The following is a 27,468-nucleotide window of genomic DNA, read 5'->3' on the forward strand; positions in this document are numbered from 1 at the left end:
GAGTCTATACCCGACAAGCTTGTGATTGATATTTCGAGCAACGTCCCACACCGTTGGAGTATGATGAGTCACCGAATCCAACAACATGATCCAATAAATCGAATCTTCCGGCAAGCATATGTTACTGGAGGTCTTTTCTATCCCGCAATCCCAACAATTATTTAACAATTATATACTGAACCGCTAAAAAAACGTCACCCCAAGTAACATTGCATGAAAACTACCTTGTCCGGAAAAATGAAATTTGATGGTAAACAAACATAGCAGATGACAATAAAACCGATCGCCCTAACGCATTACGGCAACGGACATGGTAAACCGGTGCACGTTAGTTCCATGCAAATTGAAATGCACGTGTGTTCCCCCATTTCTTGCCCTATAAAAATCCACCCAGATCGGATAACATTCATTCGTTATTGAATTGTTACCACATGCCAAGATTTGACAAGAAATCAGCGACACCAAGCCCTAGGACGATTGCAAGCTGGACAAACCGCCAAGCAAGTAGCCAATGCATTTCAAGTCCACAATGTACAGGCTCCAGCAACGGTACCAGACAACCAATACTACAGATGACCGACCACGTAGTGGAAGACCAAAGGTCACCGCCACCCGACGTCGTGATCGTCAGATTGTGCGACAACATCTTCAAGATTGCTTTGTTACTGCTGTGGAAACTGCTCGACAGACCATGGGGACACACCAGCGACAAATTAGTGTGGACACCGTGCGTCGACGATTGACGAGCAGACACTTCCTCTGTCACAGGACACACCGAGGACTCATACTGACACCACGTCATCGCCGGGGCCGTCTTCAGTGGGCAACACAGCACCAGCCATACCTCATTTGGCACGTCGCCACAACCACGAGTTTCAGCATAATAACGCCCGTGCCCACATTGCGAGAGCAACAAGAGACTTCCTCCAGCAGAATGGCAACAAAACCATGCAGTGGCCTACTCTCACTCCCATTAAATCCCATTGAGCACCTGTGGGACGAGATTAAAAGGAGGCTGAATGACGTCCGACCAAGGCCGACAACTGAAACTGAACTGCGTCAGGCGTTCCTCAGAGTGTAGGCTCAAGTGCCTATGGCCTTCATTAACCGCCTCATCCATTCCATGTATCGACGTTGCACGGCAGTCATCAATGCACATGGCGGACACACGAGATACTGACTTGTGATGCCATTTCTCAGAGACAAGTGTTGTGTTTCACTTTAAGAACATTTGACACTTTAATTTCAACCTCGATGATCAGTTTTGCCAAGTTTCATCTTTTTAATATGTCTCAAAGTATATTTACAGTGTTTGGACAAATAAGGATTCTCATATATCTATCCATGGTGACGTTTCTTTGCGGTTCAGTATATATTCACAATATTATGTTTTTGGAGAGCTGTTTCGTTTGTTCGTAAGGTTTCGTTTATTTGGTTCTATATGTTCTTTGACCAAAGAAATGTGTCATTTACTTGTTGCTATTGTTTTGCTATATTGGTCTTTTTGTCTTTGTAATATTTGTTATGAATCGATTTATCCTGACAAATCACTCAATGAGTGAGTGAATGTTTTAAGGTCACAGTCAGTAATATCATTAAAAAGGTAATATATGAGTTCTTCTACAAACTAAACAGCGATAGCAATAGCTGAGTTATGGCCTGAAATAGGTTTTCTAATATGGATATGATAATGAAAATCCGATTCAAATCTTTTGAAAAGATTTTTGTGTCATAATTGGTTGGAACAAGCATGTGAAGTTCGAGTTTTATTGTTTGAGTGATTTCTAAGAAGGGATGTAAGGCCCATCACTGCCAACTGATGACTTTCAGCCAGGTGAGCTAAAACTGTCGCCATTCAGAACGGCCGAGTAATCGAGTCTAGACCAGATGGTTGATATTATGAGCAACGTCCCACACCGTCGGTGTACGATGACACGAAATCAACCAGATCACCGAATCCTTCAACCTGATCCAAATCTACTCCCACGGTAAGCATATGTCGCTGGAGGTGCTTTAGGACCGGGATTCCAAACAGCGTCTGTGTTTGAACCCAAAGAGTTCCTGCTACAACTCACTAATAAGTGTTCAGATGATCAGTGAACCAATAACTTGATTCACAATGATATTTTAACGTCTAGTTTATTTTGTGGATGCTGTTTGTTCGTTATTAATTAGTTTTTATTGGATTATTTGGATTGTGTATATGGTTATTGTTTTGTTGTGGTGTTTTTCTCTTTGTTATGTTTTATTCTGAATGTATTAAGATTGATACATTGCTCCCTGAGTGAGCAAATGTTTCAAGGTCACAGTCAGTGTTATCGTTAAAAAGGTAATGTATACTCAACAACACAAGTTCCTGTGACACCAATATTTTGGTGTATTTTTCAAACAAGTAAAGTTTGGTTTTCAATATTGTAGTACATGTATGGAATCAAGTCACCAAAACGCAACTGCTACAGAAAAGCATGCATTCCATGCAAAAGTTGACTTTTATGCAACCCCTGTGCATTTCACTTCCCAAGAATGGGTAAAAAAACATGTGCTTTAACGGAATTCCATATGCATTGATTAGCTTCGTGATGACAACAACCATTCAGAAAAACAACAAAATTACGCAATTATTCACCATTACGAAATGCCACGCCTGTCCGGAAATAAGCGTCCTCGAGCCATTGGTATGCTTGAAGCAACATGATGTTGCAAGACAATTTAACGTCCACAGAAACACCATTTGGTGTTTATGGTAACGTTGGCAACAAACGAATGCAGTCAGAGATCATCCTCGGAGTGGCAGGCCACGCGTAACCAATAATCGACAAGACAACTGGATTCGAACAACACACCTACGAAATCCATTTCAGCCAGCAACAGTGACTGCAAGAAGCATTCCTGGGCTTCGACGAATATCTTCACAAACCGTACGCCGCCGCCTGAGATGTGCAGGGATTGTCGACAGAGGACCCAGCAGACGTCCCATTTTGACAGGAAACCACCGTCAAGCACGTCTATAGTGGTGCAGATAGCTCTTTCCCCGTGTGAACCGGGGCAGAATGTGTCCACAGCACCCCATTGCTGGTCGTAAAAGGCGACCGAATTGGGCAACATGTTTGCCGTGGGTTGCGTCCCTGTGTTCGTGGAGGAAGGGATTCTGATGGTTGATGGCACTCGAGCCAGGAACAGGTGTTCATTTTGCAAAACACACCACTTTGACCCTAAGATCAACTAGACAGGTGGTATCAATCGACTGGTCACGCCATGCCCTGTGCATGGTAAACCTGTATTTAGAAATATCAAAGAAAATAAATAAAATGTCATAAAATATGGTAACGTTATTCATGCAAATTTATATTTTGCCAAGAGTCCTATGCCAGAAGGCGGTGGCTCATGGGCCAATCTGGGGATATGGACCGCTGAATTCTGTGTTTGTACAGGAAAAAGCCATGGGCCAAACCAGCCTGACATTTGTCCTTTTATTAACAACAGCTTTTCATGTCTTTATTTCTGGAGTATAACATCCCTGTAACCCTGGTGTTGCTGTCTGGTTTCAAACTGTGGCACTGTCCTTGTTGACACTCGATGGCGGGTGGGGAGCAGGGATGCTGAAGTATTTTCTTACAACATGGCTTTCAATCCTCATTCTGGTTCATCTAAAACAAACAAACGCAGGCATGTAGATTCTCCTTCTTCTGATGAAGATGTCCCTTCACAGGTAACAAGTAACACAGGTTCTCTGATGAACTGAACAAAATAGCTGATGAATGTATCCCCAAGTCCTCTGCAAATCCACACATTCGTAAACCATGTTCTAATGATAACTGCAAGCAAGCAAGAAAGGCACATAAGAAAGCTGAACATTATTTCCGTCGCCATCCTTTGGTGCATAATTTAAATAAATTCTAAATTCTAAATGCTAAAGCACGGCGTACATTTGAGCAAAATAAACGTAGAAGGTCAGTCTATCCTCTCTAACAGAGAGTCTATCATCATCTACAACTCAGCCTCAGTCATCAGAACCAGACAAATTACACAAAATTGAAAATGTTCAGGGTGAAGCCTATTTGTAAAAAAAAAACAGACAAAAAAGTAATTGTGGAGAAGAGATAAGGCACTTCAACACTTGGGGGTACCTTCTCCTTCAAATACCCCTGTTGAGATTCATAACACCTTTGAACCTCTAGCGATGGATGTTGTTCCCTCAGTCCCTGTCCATGGGAAAGGGTCTTTCTCTCGCTCACGATCTCCAGTTGAGCCAACATGAACGGCTCTAATAAAATAATTCAGCGGAATTGCAGAGGGCTAAGAATAATTTTAATGATTTACAGTTATTAATACAAGATTTTAAACCATCAGCATTTTGTTTACAGGAAACGTATTTTAAAGATACCGCTCAACTCTAGATATGACAATATAATTCATATAATTACTTCTCTCCTCCAGGACCTAGAGCCACGGGAGGATCTTCAGTATTGGTGAGGCAGGGTGTTATACATAGCCCTGTTCCTCTAAATACACCCCTTCAAGCGGTTGCTGTCCAGTTAACTCTAAACATTGTATTTACATTACGCTTCCATTTATGTTCCTCCATCTTCTCCTCTTCAACAAACTGACCTTCAAGCACTTTATGACCAGCTCCCCAAGCCCTGTATCATTATGGGCGTCTTTAATTGACCTAATCCACTTTGGGGAAGTGCTGACTCAAACCGGAAAGGGAAGAATCTAGTAGATTTCATTTCCGATGACGCTTAATGCGTTTTTAATGATAACTCTAGCACCTATTAACGTCCAGGTACATGCACCTTTTCCTCCCTTGACTTATCACTTACAACCTCAGATTTGCTTAATGAATTCGAATGGTAAGTCCACGGCGACCTCTGTGGAAGTGACCATTTTCCAACTATTCTTCAAACAATAGCTCCAACTGATGTTCCTCAATCATCAAGATGGAATTTCACAAAAGCTAACTGGTCTTTGTTTGAGTTACTCTGTACGAGCAAATTAAATCCTGATCGTTTTGTTGATGTTCCTGATTCAATAAAAGTGTTCTCTGATGAACTCTATGCACGGCGTACATTTAAACAAAATAAACGTAGGTCTTGGCAAGCTTACGTTTCATAAATAAATTCGCGAACGCCAATGTCCAAGGTATGGAACATGATCCAAAAAATCAAAGGTAGGGGAACTAAATCTGGCATTCACCATCTTAAAAACGGGAATGAATTATTAACTGATAAATCTGATATTGCGAATAAACTGGGTGAAAATTTGGCTAAACATATTTCCTCATCCAAATATGTACCTAAATTCCAAAAATATCAAAAGCAGCAGGAAAAGAAAACTATTAATTCTAATTCAGATAATGGGGAAGATTACAATGAAATATTTTCTATTCATGAACTACATACTGCCCTGGGACAAGCACACGATATACTGCTACAGGAACTCATAACATACATTATCAACTCCTGAAACACTTACCAGAATCATGTCATAATACTATCTGTTAAACGTTGTACAACTTTTGACCTTATGTGCGATTAGTAATGACATGAAAGTAAATAATTAAGAGTATTTTGGCACTATTTACCAGGAAAAGACCAAATCATCAGCAAATTTAACTAAAAGAATTTCTGTCATTTAAAGTGGCTTCTCTTTATATTTAATTTCTTATCTTCCTTTTTTATAATCATGTGACATTTGACTATGAACTTTGAACATTTAAACAAATATTTTGTTTTCCCATACCGACTTACGGTTGTCGTAGAACAAAGACCGTTTCGAGAATAGAGGGACTCATTATTATAATTTGAACTAATATACAGATGTACATAATAGTACTAGGTATAAATGAATTTTGATAAGTGTTCGTACAAGAATATGAACTTCGAATTATCTCGGAATTATGCGCAATACTTACGGCTGGAAATTTTATAATTGGTCTGGAATTATCTGACGGTAATTCAAAACAGGGAACAAGATTTCGTCAAATGAATCATTGAGCCAGGAATGCAATGATTTAAATGCTGACAAAATGAATAAACATATCTGGAACAGAGTAGTATGTTCACGCGGACAATTATATGCTACGTCTATTGCCAATGAAGTTTATCACCCCCATGTTATAGCATTTGTTTCATATAAAAGAAAGAAGCCAAATAAATAGGACAATTAGTTGTTATGAATGAGCTTTACCTCTGTTACATATTACGCAACTAAAGGTGAATATGTTTATCAAATAATCTCTTACAGTAATTAACATAGTGTCCTTATTTATACACAATTTAATTACGTATTGGGGTACAATATATAATACACATATACACGGAATGATTTCTTATTTTGTCAATTTAATCATAACCCAAATCATACAAATCGAACATGTGAAAATAAAAGTAGTGACTAACTTTAAGATCAAGGGTATAAATACTCAATTGTATCTATTAATCCTAATAGTATAACAATAAATCCTGTGTATTTACTGAGCATATTTAGATACATCCGGATCTACGACCGCAGTCATATAATCAATCAAGGAAAGTATATTAGATTGAATTAAAAATGTGCTATCACTAAAACAAAATTTTCCGTTATCCACGTAAGCCTAAACCTGGAGAAATAAAGTTCTATTCTGTTCTGAAGACGCCGTCATGATTAGCTGGCGCCAGTCTAGACTGTCCAAACAACGTGAATATGCAAACCGTGATGTTACTTGACCAGTTGATGACACCTGTCAAACTCAAAGTGCCCCTGGTCCTCCACCCACCATGTGTAATGCTTTGGCGCACTTGATTGTTTTATTTGCAGTTATATTACTGTTAGGCTGAGTGATGAGAGAATGCATTTTGTTGTTTTTGTTAACGATCGTTTCCATTTTCAACGTGGTAACCTTATAAGTGACTAACTTTTTTATCATGATGAAATGAAACATTTATAATAATCAGAGGGACTGACGATCGCATTTTTCGCATAAATGTCATGCTCGCTTTAATTTCATCATTTACTGAAGATAGATTTGAACATTTCTGAGCAACGATCATGTTTGGGTAAGGGAAGTAATCTTGTCTCCGCTTGCAATTGGATTCAATCGGGCGAGCAGTTCCGAGATCGCAGCTTATAAGTTCGGTACGGCCTAAAGGCGGCATCCATGTTGTTCACGCTCCGCTAAACACGGGGCCTCATTTGTCTGTATTCTGCTTATGAGCCGGGATGCGCATGAAACACGGGTGTCAAAACGAATATATATACCAATTATATGTACGGTTAATTAGCAGGTTCAAGAGACAATACCCTGGTTCTACCACCTTTAGGTGTAATTACGTCGCATGCCACTGGTTCACGGTTCGTCTGATCTCCCGTCATAAAACCATGATGTTTTTTTACCTATTGTGTATTCATTTATTTACCTGTAGCCTCAGACAGCGCCGACTTCCTGTGTACATGTACGTACATGGCAATAAATGGTTTGATAGTTGTTTGACGGAATCAGTCATTAATTATTGACACACTGATGTAATTAAAAGTTGTCAATATTCACAACTCCTATTTTGATTTTTTTATTAAAACAACCATGCAAGTAAGATTTCAGCCGTAATATTACTTTAGTTACTCCACAGATTACACATCTTATATGCTGCAAACGCAGCGAATGTAATGCTTTTACGTCACAGCTGCCTCGGTAATTAGGGGCTAGAATGTTTTTGTGAAGGCAGTTAGAGCAGACGAATTTTCCCCCTCGCTGTATAATGACGGTCGCTAACCATATATATGTATTTTTCGTGTTTTTGGCTTTATTTGATTGTCCTTTGGTGAAATCAAATGTTCAATTGTGAAACCAGACCCTTTTCCCCTGAACGTTAAAAGACAGGAGACTTTGTTTTTGTCTGAAATATCAACGTTGAAGTCGTTTATATATTCGGAAATCCATATTATGGTAAATATTTATTAAATGCATGTCCTGTTTGATATATATGTATATATTATTATGTTAATATGGACAATGGTAAAATTAATTATCAAAGTTTAAGTGCTATTCACAAATTATGTAAATCTCCTTCCTGATGAATGAAGCATGGCAATAAATGTATGCATCTGATTCTTCATTTGTTCTGTATTCTTTGATAAGAATGAGTTTCGTTAATGACGATCACTCTCAAAGATTATTTGATAAGAGGATAGGACTTTAACTGGAGAATAGTTATGAAATATGTATATATAAGTATAGGCGGTCTGTCCCATGTGGTGAAACTGATACCTCATTGATTTGATAATCGGGACTTGGAAATCATAGTCTCATTAAATTGATTTTAAAATATATGGTTTTGACTGTAGTACGTCCTGACATGATAATATTATGTTGTAAACAACTTATCTTATCTTATGTTAAGTAAAACAATAATTGATAACTTCCTGAATTGCAATTGTTCAATGAACAGAATTAGTCAAAGCTCTGGCGTGAGACAACAATAAATTAGATGTTACCAAAGATTGTCCATTTTATGATCTTAGGCACATGTCGGCGCACTTGAATGTGCGCCGTCTAGACGACTGTCTGTTTTATAGTTAAATGGCAGCTGCGATCCAGCCGAATACTTAATCTTGAGACCTATTATTGTCTTGTCGAGTCAAGTGCGGGTCTCTCTTTCACCTTAGGGAGAATGCGACTGTAAAAGCCCCTCGCTAGACAGACAAGTAGTGAATGTTTGAGATAAGTTTATTATTTATTATATATAGTTTAAACTCAATAGATAATTCATAGTCTTTTATTGTCCAAATTACTAATGAAACATATTTTAACTTGTTCCTTCTCAACATACTCCCAAACAATTCCAAACCATTCCAAACCATTGCAAGTCATTCAAAACATTTCCTGTGTTGGAAATATGTTTGGAAATGTTGCCAATCCAATTTTGGATTTTCCGTAAAGATCGTCCTTCCAAGCTTTGGAAAGGTTGGAATGAGCGATCTTTCCAAAGCAATCCAACGTTCATTCCAAATTGGAATGGACGCTCCTTGGTCTTGTGTTTGGTACTTAGAAACCAATAATCTTATTACAAATATACAATGTGGTTTCCGTAAGAACCAGAGTACTATCGATCATCTAGTACGTTTAGAATCATTCGTAAAAATGCCATAATAAACAAACAAAATGCAGTATCTATCTTTTTCGATCTAGAAAAAGCATACGACACTGCATGGAAACATGGTATTTTACAATATTTACATGATTTTGGTTTGCGAGGCCGCTTGCCTCATTTTATATCCTTTTTTTTAAGTGACAGACAATTTGAAGTCTGCGTGGGTACTACCCTGTCTGATCATTATAATCAGGATCAGGGTGTCCCACAAGGCAGTATTTTGTCTGTCAAATTGTTTAGCATAAATATTATCAGTTTATCGAAGGTTTTAAACGTTTCAGTTGATGGATCATTTCTTGTGGATGATTTTAATATTTCCTGTCGTGGTAAAACCATGCATACTATTGAAAGGCAACTCCAGTTATGTTTAAATAAAATTCATAAATGGTCAATCGAAAATTGCATTCATTTTTGTAGAAAATATAAGCCACATAAGATAAGGACCCCGATTTAGTTTTGGATGGAACTCCTATTAAAATAGTAAAAGAAGCCAAGTGCCTTGGTAATATATTTAACCATCACTTGACCTTTCTACCTTTCTAAGTCATATTAATGACACTTGATCTCTTGAAAGTCGTTTCAAATTCGAAGTGGGAAGGGGATCAGAAAACCCTCCTCCAACTCTACAGAGCGCTCATCCGCTCTAAGTTGGATTATGGCTCCATCATATATGGTGGAGCTTGTAAAAGCAGTTTTAAAAACTGGCTGCTGTTCATCATCAGGGCCTGAGACTTTGCCTTGGAGCTGTTAGTACTTCTCCAATACAGAGTCTGTATGTGGAGGCTGATGAGCCGTCCCTTCGCAACGCCGCATTAAATCTTTACAGTAGATTTCTAAATTACATTCTTCAAAATCCAATCCAGCTTACAACTGTGTTTTTAATCCACTTTATGAAGATCTTATAATAGAAAATCATCACTTATTCCACCTCTAGGAATAAGAATACAATCTCATATTTCTGCTGCTAAAATAAATCTTGAAAATATAGCCCCCACTCAGCTTTTCTCTTCTCCACCATGGCAATTTGTCCAGCTAGAGGTGGACCTAACCTTAAGTAAACTAAAGAAATCTGACACGATTCTGAATTACGAAGCAAATATGACACTTACAAATCTATATTTACAGATGGATCCAAGGATGGTGACACTCCTGCAAGCGCCACTGTCATTGGATTCAGGACTATCTCATCCAGATTACCTGATAACTGTTCAATGTTCACAGCGGATGCAAATGCTATTTTAACAGCACTTAAATATATCAACAGGCAAACTAAACATAACAATTGATAGATAAACTTTGATTGTAATATGTACACTACTGCCTAAAAGTTCATTCCACTAACATGCGTTGAGAATACGTGTTACACGCATGTGACACGGGTGCTCAACGGGTTGCACACGCGTGTGCAACGGGTGTGCAGCGCGAGTGCAACCCGTTGAGCACCTGGGATCACTCGTTGCGTGTAACACGGGACCAGGTTTCAGGTGAAGTTGGAAAATATATCAAATGAATAGTGAGATAAATCAACACAGTGAGATGTGAATCTTGAGTTAATAAGCGGCCACTGGCCTGTGTTCACCAGACCATTAACACAAGGTCGGCCCGTCTTAACTAGTGCTCGGTTGCTGGACTTTTATGGCATGGACCATTCCACGAGGGTCCAGTCTAGCCATTGTGGCTACCCGACAGTAGAACAGTAGTGAATTTAGAAGCGAGTTTATTGGTAGGGGAACCCCCCGAGTTGACAGGATTGTCGCGGATATTGAATATATCGCATTCTCGCGATCTCGACCTTTGGAAACGAGCTAAATATGCCCAAAACACGAGATTACGAGAACGCGATATTTTGGTCAAATCTCGCGTTCTCGCAATCTTGTATTCTCGGGTTTTAGGGCATATGTAGCTCGTTTCCAAAGGTCGAGATCGCGAGAATGCGAGATCGCGAGAATGTCCCTGACAGTATTCTGTAAAGGAACGCAACTCTACGCAGCGAATTGCGAAGCCTCAGACGACAGAGCCACAAGATGACTGTACAGGTAATTGGCAGAAAAACGCGAGATCGCGACATTGGTCAAGTTTCGCAATTTCGCGTTCTCGCGTTTTTGAAAATAGTTACATATGATTGTATAGGCAATTGGCACAAAAGCATGAGAACACGAGTTCGCGAAAATGGTCAAGTGTCGCAATCTCGCGTTCTTGAAAATAGTTGCACATAACTGTACAGGCAATTGACACAAAAGCACGAGAATGCGACATTGCGAGATCGTGAGATCGCGACATTGGTCAAGTGTCGCGATCTTGCGTTTTCAAAGCTAGTTATTTATAGGCAATTTGGACGAAAGCACGGGAATGCGAGATCGCGAGTTCGCGACATTGGTCAAGTGTCGGGATCTCGCGTTCACGTGTTTTTCAAAATATTTACATATAAATGTATAGACAATTGACACGAAAGCAGTGGAGGAATTATGATATTTTAATAAACATTTTTCCGCAATTAATTAGGAAAATGTCGAATCGTGTCAAAAAAGAGCAAACATACTTGCACACCGGATATGAATAATACATAAATAGTAATACTAATAATAACTGACTACCCAAATTAAGTTTAAAAAACCCCGAATTGTTCATATGAATATAGTTAATCCCCATGGCCCATATATTTCCAGGGCTCGCATTCCGGTAAAACCTGAGGTAATCCCTGGATCCGTTCACGAAGTTTTCGCCATCTTAAATTACCTAACCATGCCAGATTAACTATATATATACTCACATGAAAGAAGCGCGTGTTCTTTAACTTCTTTTGAGTCATATGTTATGTATGGAGACAATTCTCAGAAAGTTTGGAAACATTGGATTTTGCAGGTTCAGAGGGGTAGGATTTGGAAGACGTGTACCCCAATCAAAGAAAAATCTTGAATCAAACAACATGAAATGTACAGCACCGGACACAAAAGACATGACAAGAAGTTGCGGAACAATAGTCCAAAACATGTCTTTAAAAGTGAATGGTTACTCAATGATCTGCCCTTTCTCATTGGGCCTATGACCGTGGGTTTTTTGTGTTTTCTGGTGCTCAACTGTCTATATCAACCATTTGAACAGCGTCGGTCTACCCATTATTAAGTTGTTTTTGTTGCAACAATCGATGGAATAATAAAAATAACAATAACCACAACAATAATAATAATTCATTGAACTGTTCTATTTTTAGGACAATGTACGATGGATGTTTTAAATGCAGAAATAGTTTGTCCACATTGAGGGAATTGCTCACTGCACTGCAACATGATTTCATTCGAGTAATAACTCTTCCTGGATCCATCTTCATAATGTAGTTTATATAGGTAAAAAAGTAATTGAATGAATCACCAGTCAAAACAATACATGCATGTGTATAACTCTCTCGGTATAACATAAAATAGTAATATTTTTTGCCATATAAGATACCACATGTACGAATATACAACAAATGGCTGTATAATGTTCAGTCTATCATGAATGTCGGAATTAATCAATTCGGATTGGGGGACACCAGAAATGGGCTTCACACATTGTACCCATGTCGGGAATCGAACCCGGGTTTCCGGCGTGACGAGCGAACGCTTTAACCACTAGGCTACCCGACCGCCACCTTTTCCACTATAAACACGCCTTTCATGTGGATGTCATGGCCGCAATAAATTAATAGTTAGAGTTTGATTGACTTTTAAAATACATGGGAGACGGAACTCATGCTTTTTAAAACATTTTATTGTTTTCTCATCGAACTATTTAAGGCATCTGTGTACAAATGCTGTCGAAGGGTGCGAATCACATGCATTATGCGTGTTTAGTAGGACTACTTTTACGGAGTAGGAACACACATATTAGCGATATTTCTATTTCTAGGAACTCTGAGGCAATAGAATAATGTGAGGCGGGATGTTTTGTAGGTAGGTGGGAAATTACTTTTGTATGGCCTAAAGTAGCGACTATGGTGTCGTGTAAAAACATCGGACAATCTCATTTTAGCCGAATGCTACAAATTGGTCTTTGAGAATTTTATTTTGATGAATATGTTGTATAATGTTGCCCCATGGAGAAAATCACTGGCCTGTGATTATTCCTGTAATTGACAGTGCAGCCGCGAATAGATGCAATACTGCTGATGTGGCTTTAAGAAATATTTTTTTTTTCTCTCACTGACAGTGATATCTTGATTCCAGCTTCCTCACACTTTAATGTTTTAACTATCCATGGATTAAAGCCTAATTTAATAGTAATGTATAGCTTTGTTAGATGTAAAGCATAACAGGATATAATAATATAAACAGTGAGTATTTTTCAGTATGAGGGGCCTGCTTAATCAAGGAAATTTAAAGTGAAGCCTAGCTTCATTATTCATATATTTTGATGTTAACATGTTTTATAACGCTAGTACAAGAAACATACTAGTATTCTCCAGCAAAAGTAATTGAACATTAAGAAACCGGACAGACACTTTTTGCGCTCAATCCGTAATCTCTAGGTTTGTTCACAGGGACAGGACGATCTTTCTGAAGCATTGTTTTCACACAACAGCCGATAACCTTAAGCTTTCTCGCCCTACACACATTACACATACATTTATACACACGCATGCACACACATTATTTACATACATACATGTAATCATAAATACATGTAGTCATACATACAGCCATACATACCATGCATACGCACAGCCATGTAATTATACGTACATACTGAATAGGAAGTGTGTGTATTGATCTGCTGTCTTGATCACTGACCCATCAAGAGTGTCAGTCGGCATGTATTAAATCTTTATAACTGGTGAGATTGTGATAACTTTTTTGTCTGAATGACACGTCTGAAAACAAGGGGCGAACCCTTACACAGTAATTCGGGGTAACGATTTTCTGTGCTATATAGGAATCAAAGTACCGTTGTGCTGCATGCATATTGAGTACATATATCTTACGATGATATGTTATTCCCAAGCAGTACGATGTATGGCATAAGTATACACATGTTACCGATAATAATGACAGGGAGATAAATAAACGCAGGTCGGGTAAGTATTATTAACTTGGTTAATTATAAGTTGCCATTTTGTTAAACAGTTTTTCATAAGATGAAAGAAATGATGGTGCAGAAAAAAGACTAGCAATTAACACCATAACCGTGATGCAATCGCTTTACTTAATACAATACACAAAGAACAATATAGAGGGCACCTTTTAACTATTTAATTAAAATTCATTTATGGATACCAAAGAAAGAATTTATATCACAAATTTAATTTGATTTTATCATGAAATGTTTATTAATATTGCAAATCGGTTTTTAGATATCAATAACTAAATGTATTATCAAATAATGTACTTTATCATCTAAAAAATCGAATATCGTATTGTATCTCTAGCCTACGTCACTGTGAACTTTATGCCCATTTTTTAATAATTCGTGAAGATAGGTACAGTATCTTAACATTTACATATATAGTCATATTCAGATGATGTCTCTACATATAAGTAAGGGCAAGCTTCTTCTTATTGTTTAATCAGTTTTTCTCCTGGCTATGAATGTGGAACACGGGCTTTAGCGTTACATATGTATCCTGTTATCATTGTATTTTAATGCGATTTGAATATTATTATTTACTATCGTACTTACTTAATGTTTTAATGAGACATGTCACCACAAATTACAATTATTGCTTGTAAGCTCAACACAATTGACAAATACTCTAAAAGATATGACAAGTAAACTGTACGTTGAAAAAAATTATATTGTAAATGCCCAAATGGTGTATCTAGGATCAAGAAGAAGATATATTGACAAAAGCGCTGGGAATTTATTCAACAAGCCCGTGAAAACAACACTGCTTTAGCTCAATGTTTACCTCTCCTGGCGGCCATTATGCAACAGCCATCTTACACACAACCCCGTGCTCACGTCTACTGGTCTCTTTCTGTGGTACGGTAATTACTAGAACCCTCTCCCCAAAGTGTATCCTCCATGATATAACCTACTCTCATTAATTAAATGCTGCCCCTTCCAAGCATCACTGTATGAGACAAAGGGGATGAGACAAAGAGACCCAGCCATCATAAAGTAATTAGGGTCCAATAAAAACAATGCTCCGCCAAATCTCTTAAACTTGATCACTGAAAGTCGTACAACAGACGTTTAATGTGAAATCACAAAAAAACATGTGAATATTCACCGGTTCTATTCCCCGACGAATCTCGTTTTCACCTCAGCCACAGCGATGGACGGATTCGAGTGTACCGACGTCGAGGTGAACTTTACGTCAATCATTGTGTCATGGAAGAAGATCGGTTCAGGGGCGGCAGCGTTATTGTATGGGGTGCGATTACAGCAAGACAGAGGACCCGTTTGATAGTGGTAGAGGGAAATCTTAATGGACAGCGCTACTGCGACGAGATAATCGGCCCTGTTGTTCTACCGTTTTGAATCGTCATGGCCCAGGCATTACCTTTCAACATGACAACGCCCGGCCTCATATTGCTCGACTTGTTCAGGATTCTCTTCAACAAAACAACGCGAATGTCATCTCTTGGCCGGCTCGATCCCCTGATCTCTGACCAACCGAGCACATGTGGGATGAGATGGATCAGCGCCTTCGACGTCAACCACGTTTTCCACAGACACTCCAGTAACTTCAAACATGTTCCAGCAGATATGGACAGATATCCCACAGGACGCCTGGTCCATTCCATGAGACGAAGATGTGTTGCTTGCATCGCAACCAGAGGTGGACACACACGCTATTGATTTTTAAATTGACATTTTTTTTATGAAATCACACATTTTCTGAAGTCAGTATGGCAAATTAATCCATTTGAACACTTACAGGAGTAGTATAGGTAATGGGGGTTCTGCCGCAACTCCTCTGGAGCCGGATTTATATACCTATACTGCCACTGCAGGTGTCATTTTTTATGCCAAAATGTTTATGCGATTCAACGATAGTCATGAGATTAAACTAAAATGACTCTTGCTCACCACTACTTGGAGTCAATGCTTCTATGATATAAATGTTTATAGGAAATGGTGATTCTGGACCACTTCCACTGGAGCCGGATTTATATACCTATACTGCCACTACAGGTGGCATTTTTTATGCAAAAATGACGATGCGATTTATTGATGGTCATAAGTCGTATTAAAAGAAACATCAATATTAATTAATAATGAATAAAATTTACTATAGCCCACTATGATATTGGAAAGGTATAGGAGCGATACAAAAATTAGCTACCGCGGCTAAGGTATCTAAAGATGTGGCCAAGGATTGGTTAAAGGAACTAGCGATGTGGCAAATATATTTACTGGCACCGCGTTATATACCGAGGAAGAAGTTTGATATTTTTACAACGAATGAAGTTCATCAGGCTGACCTCTTGTTTCTTCCCCATGATAAGGTTAGACGCAAAACGTATAAATATGCTTTAACCGTAGTGGATGTGGCTAGTCGATACAAAGAGGCTGAGCCATTAACCTCGAAAGATTCAACAGAAGTAGCTAATGCACTGAGTCGCATATATAAACGCGGACCACTAAAATGGCCTAAGCTATTTCAAGTAGATTCGCGTTTATGGGATCAATAACTTAACTGTTAACAAAGCACGATGTCGAAATCAGGCGTGGTGAAAAAGAGGCCCACCGTAGTCAAGCTATCATTGAAAGATTAAACAGGACATTAGCGGAACGTTTGTTTGGCTATCATTATGGAATCGAAATGAAATCTGAGCGATTGAGATCAACTGAATGGGTGACACGATTATCAGCTGTTGTATCAGCGCTGAATAATGAGAAACGAGATTATTAGGGAAGAAAGCATCCAATGCGATTAAAATGAAATCTGTGACTTCCGAATCTTCAGCACCGAGGAGAGACAAAGAATTAAAACTTCCAGATAGAGTAAGTGTAAGATATTTATACCAGCCCAGTGAACTCGAAGGAGGCCTACGTCGCGCAACAGATCCCATATGGTCCCTTAAGTCATATAACATTAGTCAATTGGTTATGAAAGAAGGAGAGCCTATTCTTCATTATCTTAAAGATGGACCGGGCAGGGCATTTGTACGTGAAGAGTTGTTCATTGTTCCCAACGGTACAGTATTACTGCCCTGAATAACCATAACCATAGGTAGTTACACCATCATTATCAATCCATCTCTTTGTATCTAAGGGGGATAATGATGTCTTGTTCATTCTTAATCCATCTATCCTATGATTGTAACTTCTTAAAGAGTTCATCTCGTGTTTGAATGTTCTACCGTTGAATAATGCTTCTTTATACTGTTCGTGTTTGATATGCTTTTTTACCACATACTTCTTAACACCCTTAGCTTTTCTTATCTCTCCATTATCGGACTTCCTTATAGAATACATCTTAGGTCTTAATCCGACATACTCCGCTATAGGGGTCCCAGCACATTCATCCTTCATCTTACCTAATACCTTTTTATTTACTACGCTGTGCAGGGGATTATCTTTTGGGTAATCGCTCGTGTCGTACATATCTATTTTTCTGCCATATCTTTATACACATCCTCGGTTTGTATTTCCATCAACAAAGAATCTGTGTCGGTATATAACACCTCGCATCTATCACCGTAATGCTTCTTAAGTTCGTTGTAATAAAAGTCATACTTTAAGTGTTTTGACAAGTCGAGAATACTCATACCAACGTACACCGGTCTGTTGAATTTTATATTACTCTTCTGCATAGGCACCGCGGCTAAGTCATAATCGAATATCTTGCTTCTGTTAAAAGCCGGACCGGCTATAAGTTTCCTGAGTCTTTCTTCCTCATTAGATCTAACTAATTTAACATCAACACGCTTCCTTAGATTCTCCATAGTTTTACCAAATACTGAGTTATTCATGAGCTTATATAGGTTCTTTTCGAAATCGCTGGTAGCAATCTTTCTTAAATCTGTGTTCAACCTGATATAGGGCTCCATCAAAGGGCTTTGATCAAACTTCAGAACTCTGTGTATTTTCTTTAGTTTCATAACTGGAGATTTCTGTAGTGAACTATATATTTTGTCTTATCCATCAAATTTGATACGAGTTTTTCTACGTTAGCTAACCTAGTATTACCAATCAAGGAGTGTTGATATTCTGACATCCAATCTTTATTAACCATTAATCTTTTGGGAGCTAGCGGATAACTGTTATGGTCTTTATGTAACGTACTTGGATATTCCAAGTCAACTTCTAGTATGTACCCTTTATTCACATTGATATCATTCGCATCGATATCATTCACTTCAATATCATTCACTTTGATATCATCAACCCACTCAAAACCACCGGTGGATAAAGGTTGACTCATAGCCCATCCGTACAAATTGTTGGCGTCGAGATATAATATGTGCGTGTCGGGTTTACTCGGATCATATCCTTCCACTAATTTATTATTAGCCTTAGAATACCTTTTAGCTGCCATCGATATACCACCTCTTAATCCTTTCTCAATAAACAAGTGCATATCGTAATCTGTGAGTAGTTTTAGTTCTACGCCGGTCTTCTTCAACAATGCATCCAACAAAAGTCCGGGACTGGAATAGTACCATGCCGGGTCCAAGCCGTATTGTTTTAAACATGTCTTTCTAAATATCTCGAATATATCGGCGAGTAACAGTACATCGGTTTTCAAGTACAGATCGTGATAATCACCTAAATTCTTACAACCTAATTTATCCCACATCGTCAGAGCGTGTTCATAATCGGCATCTGTTATTTTAGTTTCTGTTAAGTTACTATAGAAAGATTCAAGGGGTGGTAATTTAGTTTCGTCGAATCTAGACCAATCATCCATATATTCGTAAGGATATACACCTTTTCTCAGCAACAAATGACGAGTTATCTTATCGGTATATTGATTTGTTATCGCAAAGTCATTGGGATTGTTCGCATTAGCTAAATTATCCAGGGAAGATAACAGAAACTGTCAGAGTCTATGAATCTAAGCCCATTACTTTGCTTTATTCTGGCTTTCCCATCCTTGTCCCTATAATGTATAGTTTTAGTCAACGAGAACGATAGGTATTTTTCCATATTATTAGGAATGCACGTTAAGCCACCGTCGGTCTTTGAGATAGCTTACATGATGAGATGTGAATTGTATCCACTAAAGGTTATGAAACACAACGGGGATGGGTATTGTTTAAGAATTCATTTTAAGTTTCAAGTTACACTCGTTACGCGCGGCTCCCCGATAATTACCCGTGACGTGGCAATGATCTCTTACAGAATCCCCATTCAGGGGTTTATTACAAACATGACAACTCGTTGACTTCTTATAGACCCTCCAGTTATCCCTCGTCATACACATGGGTTTCTTACACGATAAATTTTCCCTGATTATTCTCTCCTCATTTTGTAGATATTCTAGGAACTTTCCCGCTGCATCAGGACCTCTGTAAATCACAGGTTGGTTTGTTTTCCCATCATACCTTACAACTATATATCCAAACCCACAAGGAATATGTTCTTGAGTTTTGTACGTAAAACTATCTTGATTATTGCGTTCAGTATTTTCTATGGGTTTGATAAGCGCTTCGAAGTCGGCGTAAAATACGTACGGTACTGGCATTTGATTACAATAATGTTCAAATTTTAATATATTTTTTCCCTCTTTAGGCATATCGATCCTGATAGCAGTCTGTCCAACACCTCAACAGTCTTCTTTATGCGCTTCTAATAGATCTTGTCTGCTGTACCCATGTAGGCATCTTTCGCAGAAATATTTCTTTCCCTTATATTTAGTTTGATCGTATAATAACCTGTTTAAACTCTTTATCCATGTATAATGATATTTACCATCTTTTTCGATCAGAAATGAATTGACTCTGGGAATATGTTCTGGAGCGGAGCTTATCCTGTGAACAACTATTCCTTTAGAAGAATGTCCGAAAACATTTATAGCTAAATTATTTTCCTTTTCGACCTTATCAATTTGTGATATTGGTGTAAGTTCGTCTATACCATCGAAGTTGAGTCCATCGTTTTGGGGATAGCTCGAAGGTCTATTTGCAATTTTAGAGTCTACGGGGAAGATCTCTATGCAGATCTTATCATCATTCTTAAACAGTTATTGGATTTATTTTTTACATTAATAATGGCTTTTTTCTTCTTATAATACGGGGGTAAATCTATATAAGATCCGCCTTTGAAGGGCATATAATTTGCTTTATCTAAATATAAACTATCGATTTTATCCACACCCCAACCCGAACCTCTATTAGTCCAACGTTCTAAAGTTTCCTGTATCCTCTGAATTTATGTATCTAATGATGCGTTTATAGTATTGGATTCAGTTATAACTTCTTGATTGCTTCGGAAATATGGTTCGGTATATTTGGTGCTATCGCCCGCGTTACTTTTACTCAATGACATTTTAATCGTCAGCTGGTATTTTTTACTATGTAAATCATCTAACTCCTCGTTAATTTTGCTTGATATGATGGGCTTAACATCATTAACATCCATGTTGGAATTAATATCCATCTTCCAACCTCTTAGATATTTACCAACACCGGCGGATGTGGATACAAATTTTAATTCTTGTTTTTTTTTATCAACATCGCAACTGATTTATTATCAACATAATTATGTTGAACATCATTATTATCTAGTAAAGCGGTCAATTCAGCTTGTCTCATTCGAGAATATCCATGTAGACCACGTTGTTTTGCCATAGCCTTCAACTCTCTGACAAAAACCATTGTGACCATGGTATATACAAAATGATTTATTTGTGTAAATGGTTGTTTTTCATACATAAATACGTATTTTCCCCAACCTATTCCTCTCATTGATCTCTCTTCCTAGCGTAAATAATCTGCTTCCTGACCTTATCAGCACAGTGACTCTTACATAAACTGTAACTACATTTGACTCCAACCCCTCATACAGAACAAACGTAATTTTTAAAACCCTTTCTTATGTTATAAGCGAGGGCGCCACAGTAAATACCAACAGATGGCTTCTGACATTGAATAGATTTCCCCATGAGTGTATATTTACACAGCTTCATGGTTATACACATATCGTATCATTTGTCTAAAAGGTAAATCTCCACTGGCTATTTATTGATTAGCTGTCACTCTGACTCCCCTAACTAGGTCATGGTTTATGCGTAGTTATTGTGTAGCTATAAATAGCCACAGCAGACAACCTGATTATGATGAATATTACCTCGCGGTCTTTCTGAGCCTCTGACGGTGTATAAAACTGACTCATTGTTGGTCTCGGTATTGGGTCTAGTTTTTTCCCATAAACGAGGAAGTATTCGTGCATGGCAGATTCGACATCCTTAAACGTTTGAATTGAATGTCCCTCCCTACGCAGTTCTTCATGAATAAAATCTAATCTCTCCATTCTCTGCCGCGCCCATTGTGACTGAGCTGTTTCGAACCTCTCATACTAGAAAATAAAAACTTACTCCCCGAAAAAGCTAGAGCATTAACAATAGCTCCACCGACCATCATCGCAATTGATGGCATGTTCAATAATATAAAATATTCAAATGTTTAGTTACTTCATTATGTCTTCCGGGATAAGCACTTGTTTGATGAGCATATCCTTTGTTGCCATAGCCAATCCAATATCAAGAATGGCCATACTGATATCATAACCATTAAAATCTAGCTTGGGTGGTGTGGCTTTAGTAATCATTTTAACCATACGGGCATAGCAAATGGCCAAATAGCTGACCACCGCTGAATGATACGTTGCGTTTACCAACATTTTACCGTCTGTAACTGCAGTAGTCATGCTTCTTATAGCATTATATGAGGGCAAACCTCTAATTGAACTTCTTGTTGTGAAATCGGGGGTGACGTTTTCTCTTCTCCGGTCTTATAAAACAACCATACAGCCGCTATAGCAACAACTCCTACTAGTGCCCATGTTTTAAACGGATCAATATTTGAATTCATTAGTTTCGCTTTGCGAGCGAGTCCTCTCATTCTTTCTGCAGAGATTTTTTTTGGTTTTTCCTCGTCACTCTGGCTTGTTTTTGTGTTTGTGGTTCTGGTGTTTCCTCATTCACTCGTTGTTCCGCAATCTGTTGTGGTTGTGCAATCGGGGTTATTATTTCCTCGTTCACAATCTGTTGTGGTGTCACTTGAGTCTCCATTATTATTAAGTGGGCACGTATGTTTAAATTGACAATACCTAGCCGCTATTAAAGCTGTGGTGAGTGGAGCTAAGAACATTCCGTATCTATGATAAAACTCACAGCTCACTGAGCTTATAGCGTGTTCGATGAATGGGTCTTTCTCGAGATATTCGCATAAATACATGCGATGTTCTGGCGGGATAGGGTGAAACGTACTAGTTACGACTGTGTATAGTTGTAATATAGCCGACCCTATCGTTTTAGTCATGGTAGCTCCCAGTCTAGACTCGTACACGCGTACAGTTTTTTAATTTCTTCGTCGGTCATGTTATCAATTTTTTCGAAGGTATAATTTTCCCCAAAATATTGGGATCATTTTACACCGGCTACCAAAGCCGCAAGTCTTTCTCTATGTTTATCTAAAGATTTATCTACATCTTGATCTGCATGTTGATCAGATTCTTTGAGCATTTGTTCGATGAGTTCGTCGCATTCCATAATGTAATACCTATTTAAGTCTAACATAATATAATATGACATATCCAACACAGCCTATAATAATAAACTGTTGTGAAAGAATGATGATTTCAAGCCACATTATGTCATATTAACTGCTAATGTTCAATTTATCGTATATTTGCTATAATTTTGCTATATTTGCTATAATTTTGCTATAATTTTGCCACATTTTTGCCACATTTTGATACATTTTTGCCACATTTTGCTAAGCAATTGCATAAGCAGCTGGTTGATCGGTTTTTAATACGAGTTTACAGTGCTTCTTTGCTGCTAACAGTTTTCTGACTTTATCTCGTTCGAGCTTGGTATAAATAACATCATTTTCGCGTAGACATTCCTCGAATGAATCTCGGTCTTTGCAATGAAACAGGGCTACCCATTTGGTCTGCTCTCTTAGATCTTTCAGGACAGAGTTGTATTTTTGAGTAAGTACCCAAACGCTTTGCTGAGTATGCCGTCCGGAGAATGCTAAATACGAAAGCATATCTTTTTTTTTGGTGAGTTCTGTACTCGCGCTGCAGTCGTCTATTACGAAAAGGGTTGATTCTCCTTTGTATATTTAGTGACATACTCGTAAACAGTCTTGTAAACGATCGCCAGGATCGACTCTGTGTACCCCGTCCTCATTCGTTACCAAATCTCTCGATAGATATGTTTTATTAACGCTTATAGTCGGGCACAGAATAATAATATGGTCGTAAACGTCCCGATAATGACTTTGTAAAATATCTAGAATAAAAGCTGTTTTTCCGTTTGCCCGCATATGATAGCTCAGTGTGGTTCTTTAGGTAAAAGATTATCAATGGATTGCTTGCATGAATCGTCCATTCTGCTGGTTACGAATTTGTCTGGCTAATTCGGGATCTGTTATCATATCACACTCCAGGGAGATATTGTCAATGGAATAGCTGGCATCTTCAGCAGCTCTGATTACTCTGCCGTAGTCATTAAAAGTGAGTTCGTATTCTAACCTATCGCCGAGGGATGCTTGATAAAAGGGCATGTGGGAATCTAGTAATTCAAGGTCTAGGGGAGTATAGAATCGATTACCTAATGCGTCGGCAACGGCCTGATCTTTTACGACGGTACCATCACCACTAGAAGCATCTACACGCAGTCTCAATGTGTTCCGATTACAAATACCTTGGTACTGTAAGTTTTCCCGCCCTTTATCCTTTCTCCAGAGATCCATGTAACAATAGTATATATCGCTATCGTCGATACTCAAAACCTCATTACCGCTTATTTTAATCGCGATTTTCTTAACGATAGCACGACCTATGTTCTGAACGGGCTCCCTGTTAACGTCGGTAGAAGTCAAAATAATCATAAATGCTAGTCGGACAGTTCCCGGAACTAACATTGTGTGCGCCGAGATTAGGAAAGCAAACCAGAAGCGTTTGATTCTGATCGATGGTACTAGGGTTATTAGTTATAGTTACAGACTGACGAATTGCTTTGACCCCTAATGGATCTCGAAGTCTACGTTGTGGGTTTAACTTGCGTCCGTATTGCGAAGACATTGTTATATTGAAATTATATAACCATATGTTTAATATAAAAATGGAGGATTTTAATCTAGATAACATAACTGATACTAGTACAATCGAAGAGGGTACTGATGAAACCAGCTTTTGCGGCATGAATCTTAACGATGAACTTTTACAATCAACAGTCAATGATTATTACGATACCTTTAAAGATGTTAGTCCTATTGTTCGTGACTATTCAAAGTTTATGATAGATAGGAAAGGAATATTGCGACTGCGTGGTGCTCCGGACATTGATCTTATGAATTCTCGTACTCGTAAGCCCCTAGCCTTGCCTACTATAGCCCCTAAACACGGCATCAGCACTGTTCGTGATGAATTAGGTTTTGTAGACTACTCAAGAGGAGCAAAACTTTCCGCGAAGAGTACTAAGGTTCTTCGGACTGTGCATGATGAACTCGGTAACATAGATAATTTGGAAGAAAGCTCGAAGGTGGCCTCGGACGGACTCGGAGAAATCTTGGATACCTACTACGATAATTCCACGGTCAGTGTATCACCATATTCAGTGTATTAGGAAATTACGAGGTCTTGACAAGGCAATGCGAACAATGCTGGGGAAACTCATCAATAATATAGCCAAGATATCCGAAATCGAGAAGCATTTAGCTAATGAGAAAACAAAACTTGAACAGGCGGGCGATGAATTCTGTAGACGTCGCGTTGAAGAAAGATTGCGTAACTTAGAAGAAGAAAGATCGGCCCGCATCGAAGCGGCTTCTAGTAATAGAAAGGCTCTTCGTTCACAAATCAGTCGAATTCGAGAAACTATCGATCAAGTTCTCAACGATGACACTACACTGGCCGATAAAATTAAAACATTGTTCAGAGAACAGGGAATAACCGTTGCCAGTATTTTAACCGCGTTGGGATTTATTATATCGACTTTGACTCTCGCGTTAACCGGTGGCAGCGTACCACCCACACCGCCCACACCCCCTACTGATAGGGATGGTATAAAAGAGTTGATAAAAAAGCATTTAAAAGCATTAGGTTCAGCACTGGGAAAGCTCGCTGAGAAAGCCGCGTCTGCACTTCCCGGGATAATAGGGAGTGTTGTTTCCTGGCTCTTGAATTTATTAGCTAAGACCACCACTTGGCTTAGTCAAAACTTGTGGGCACTGATCGTAGCAATTGCAGGGCTGTTGTACGTATCCGCTAAAGACTATTCAACCAAATCAGTTTGCTAAGAACTATTTAACCAAATCATGAGTAAACCAGTCGCGACTTCACCCACTACGAGCGCTGTTTTTTCATCAATATGTTGTTGATTTTTAGCCGCAATATGCGTCGGTACTTGTGGTTGTGCGTCAGTAGATTGTTGTGAAACATGTGGTAACTGTGTCTTGACTATTCCCGTTTCGCCTGTGTTTGTTTGCGTTATTAATTCGGTATTAATATCTGAATATATACCTGGTTTTTGTTGATCGGTAGCAATAACAATTTCATTATTATAACCTATCACTTGACCGATCTTAAGTTCCATATTACTCGGAGACATGTATAGTCCCGGCGCATAAACGTAGTCTACTTTGGATTGAGCGTACTGTAATACATCTTGATAACGCTTTATAGAAGATGGTATATCAACTGATGAATTAATGGCGTCCTCCACGTTTGCGACAAACTGTTTTTGCACATCGAGCGCCGTCCCAGAACCAATAATGGACGTTCGTGTTTGCGATTGTGCACCGAGAATTGCCCATACATAAGTTCTTATTGATTCATTAACTCTTACAACTCCTGGGTTAGTAAAATTATTTTCTGTTTCATCATTAAGAAATTCATTCCATGCGTTTGCGGTATCGTTCATTTGTATAAATTTTGTAACAATATAAGCCAAACCACCCATAAAACTCATAAGAGAACCTCTCCAATCGTTACTCGAAAGTTCCAAGTCATGATTAAGATTATGCAATCTTACAAAAAGATTGTTTTTCTGTAACAACTTAAATGGATCGAATGGTTGATGAGTTTTCTTAACTAAATCATCGCTGACTTCTTCAACAGTTTTTTGTCCGCTGTACGGAACACCTAGACCATGGTTTGCTCCTTTAATACGCCAATCTTTACTCTTAGAAATATTAAATTCCTGACAAATACGCTCATACGCGAACCTATTGTACGGATTATTTGTGGAATTCCATGCTCGATCCTGCGGTAATGGAGCACTAATTTCTTTAAGTATACGTCTAATCTGATAGTACACGTGAAATGTTACAACAGACTTATTTAGTTCAAATCCTGGAGCATAAAGAGATACACCACATCCAGTTGTGGCACACCATATGGCAAAGTTTAACTGATTCTGCCAAAATTGCATAGGAATGTGAAACCAATCGTGCACCATTTTATCACTAGTTGCCATGCCGTGACCCTGTACTTTTCAAAGATATCAGGGAATTTAACGAACAAATCAAAACCAGAGGCAGTTACTATTATCGATTGATTAGTAATGTATCTCGGTTTCATATTTAAGTTATGATATAGTATCATTGTATATTTAATATGTATGTCACACTCCCGGGAATAACAAATGGTCAGTCTATTCAACTGCTTCATACTATCGACAACTCAGCTGGTAAACTCGAAGTCGCCCTATGCGATGTAACGTATTATCCGAGGTGGATCAATATAAATGCTGCAAGAGGTAATAATGAGACAGTAATAAATAGTAAAAAACACATTATACCTGATGGGTATTACAGCGTATGCTCACTCAATGATGATTTTTTTAAGCCTAATGGAATTAGTCTCACACAAAATGAGTCGAATGGGATGCTGATTTTAAAAGCTGGAGAAAAGGATGTAAAGCTTTACAGGAACTTAGCAATTACACTTGGATTTGCAGATGGAGATATAACAGTACTCAAGACATCAGCACATGGGGTTAAATTACCCGATTTAGTTCCCTATAAAGAGTTGTGCATCCATCTTGATCAAATAAGCACGACGGATAATATTCAACTAGAAAGTCCTTCAACTCTACTCAGATCTATTCCAGTCAAAGATGAAAAATATAATAGCGGTAGAACAGAATCTTTCTCAACATTACAATATAAAAAATTAAAGCGTGGTATTATTTCAGACCTCAAACTTTTTGTATTAGATGTAAAACACCAAC

At 38.4% G+C, this 27,468-nt stretch overlaps 1 protein-coding gene across 2 annotated transcripts in view; it reads right to left on the bottom strand.

The window, feature by feature from the left end:
- The window catches only part of LOC124112804 (probable UDP-sugar transporter protein SLC35A4), a 42,698-nt gene that overhangs the window by 10,733 nt on the left and 4,497 nt on the right, over positions 1-27,468 (bottom strand). The gene's annotated exons all lie outside the window — the stretch shown is intronic.

This window comes from Haliotis rufescens, unplaced genomic scaffold (genome assembly GCF_023055435.1).
Source record: "Haliotis rufescens isolate VD_foot unplaced genomic scaffold, xgHalRufe1.0.p SCAF_58, whole genome shotgun sequence".
NCBI classification, from domain to species: domain Eukaryota; kingdom Metazoa; phylum Mollusca; class Gastropoda; order Lepetellida; family Haliotidae; genus Haliotis; species Haliotis rufescens.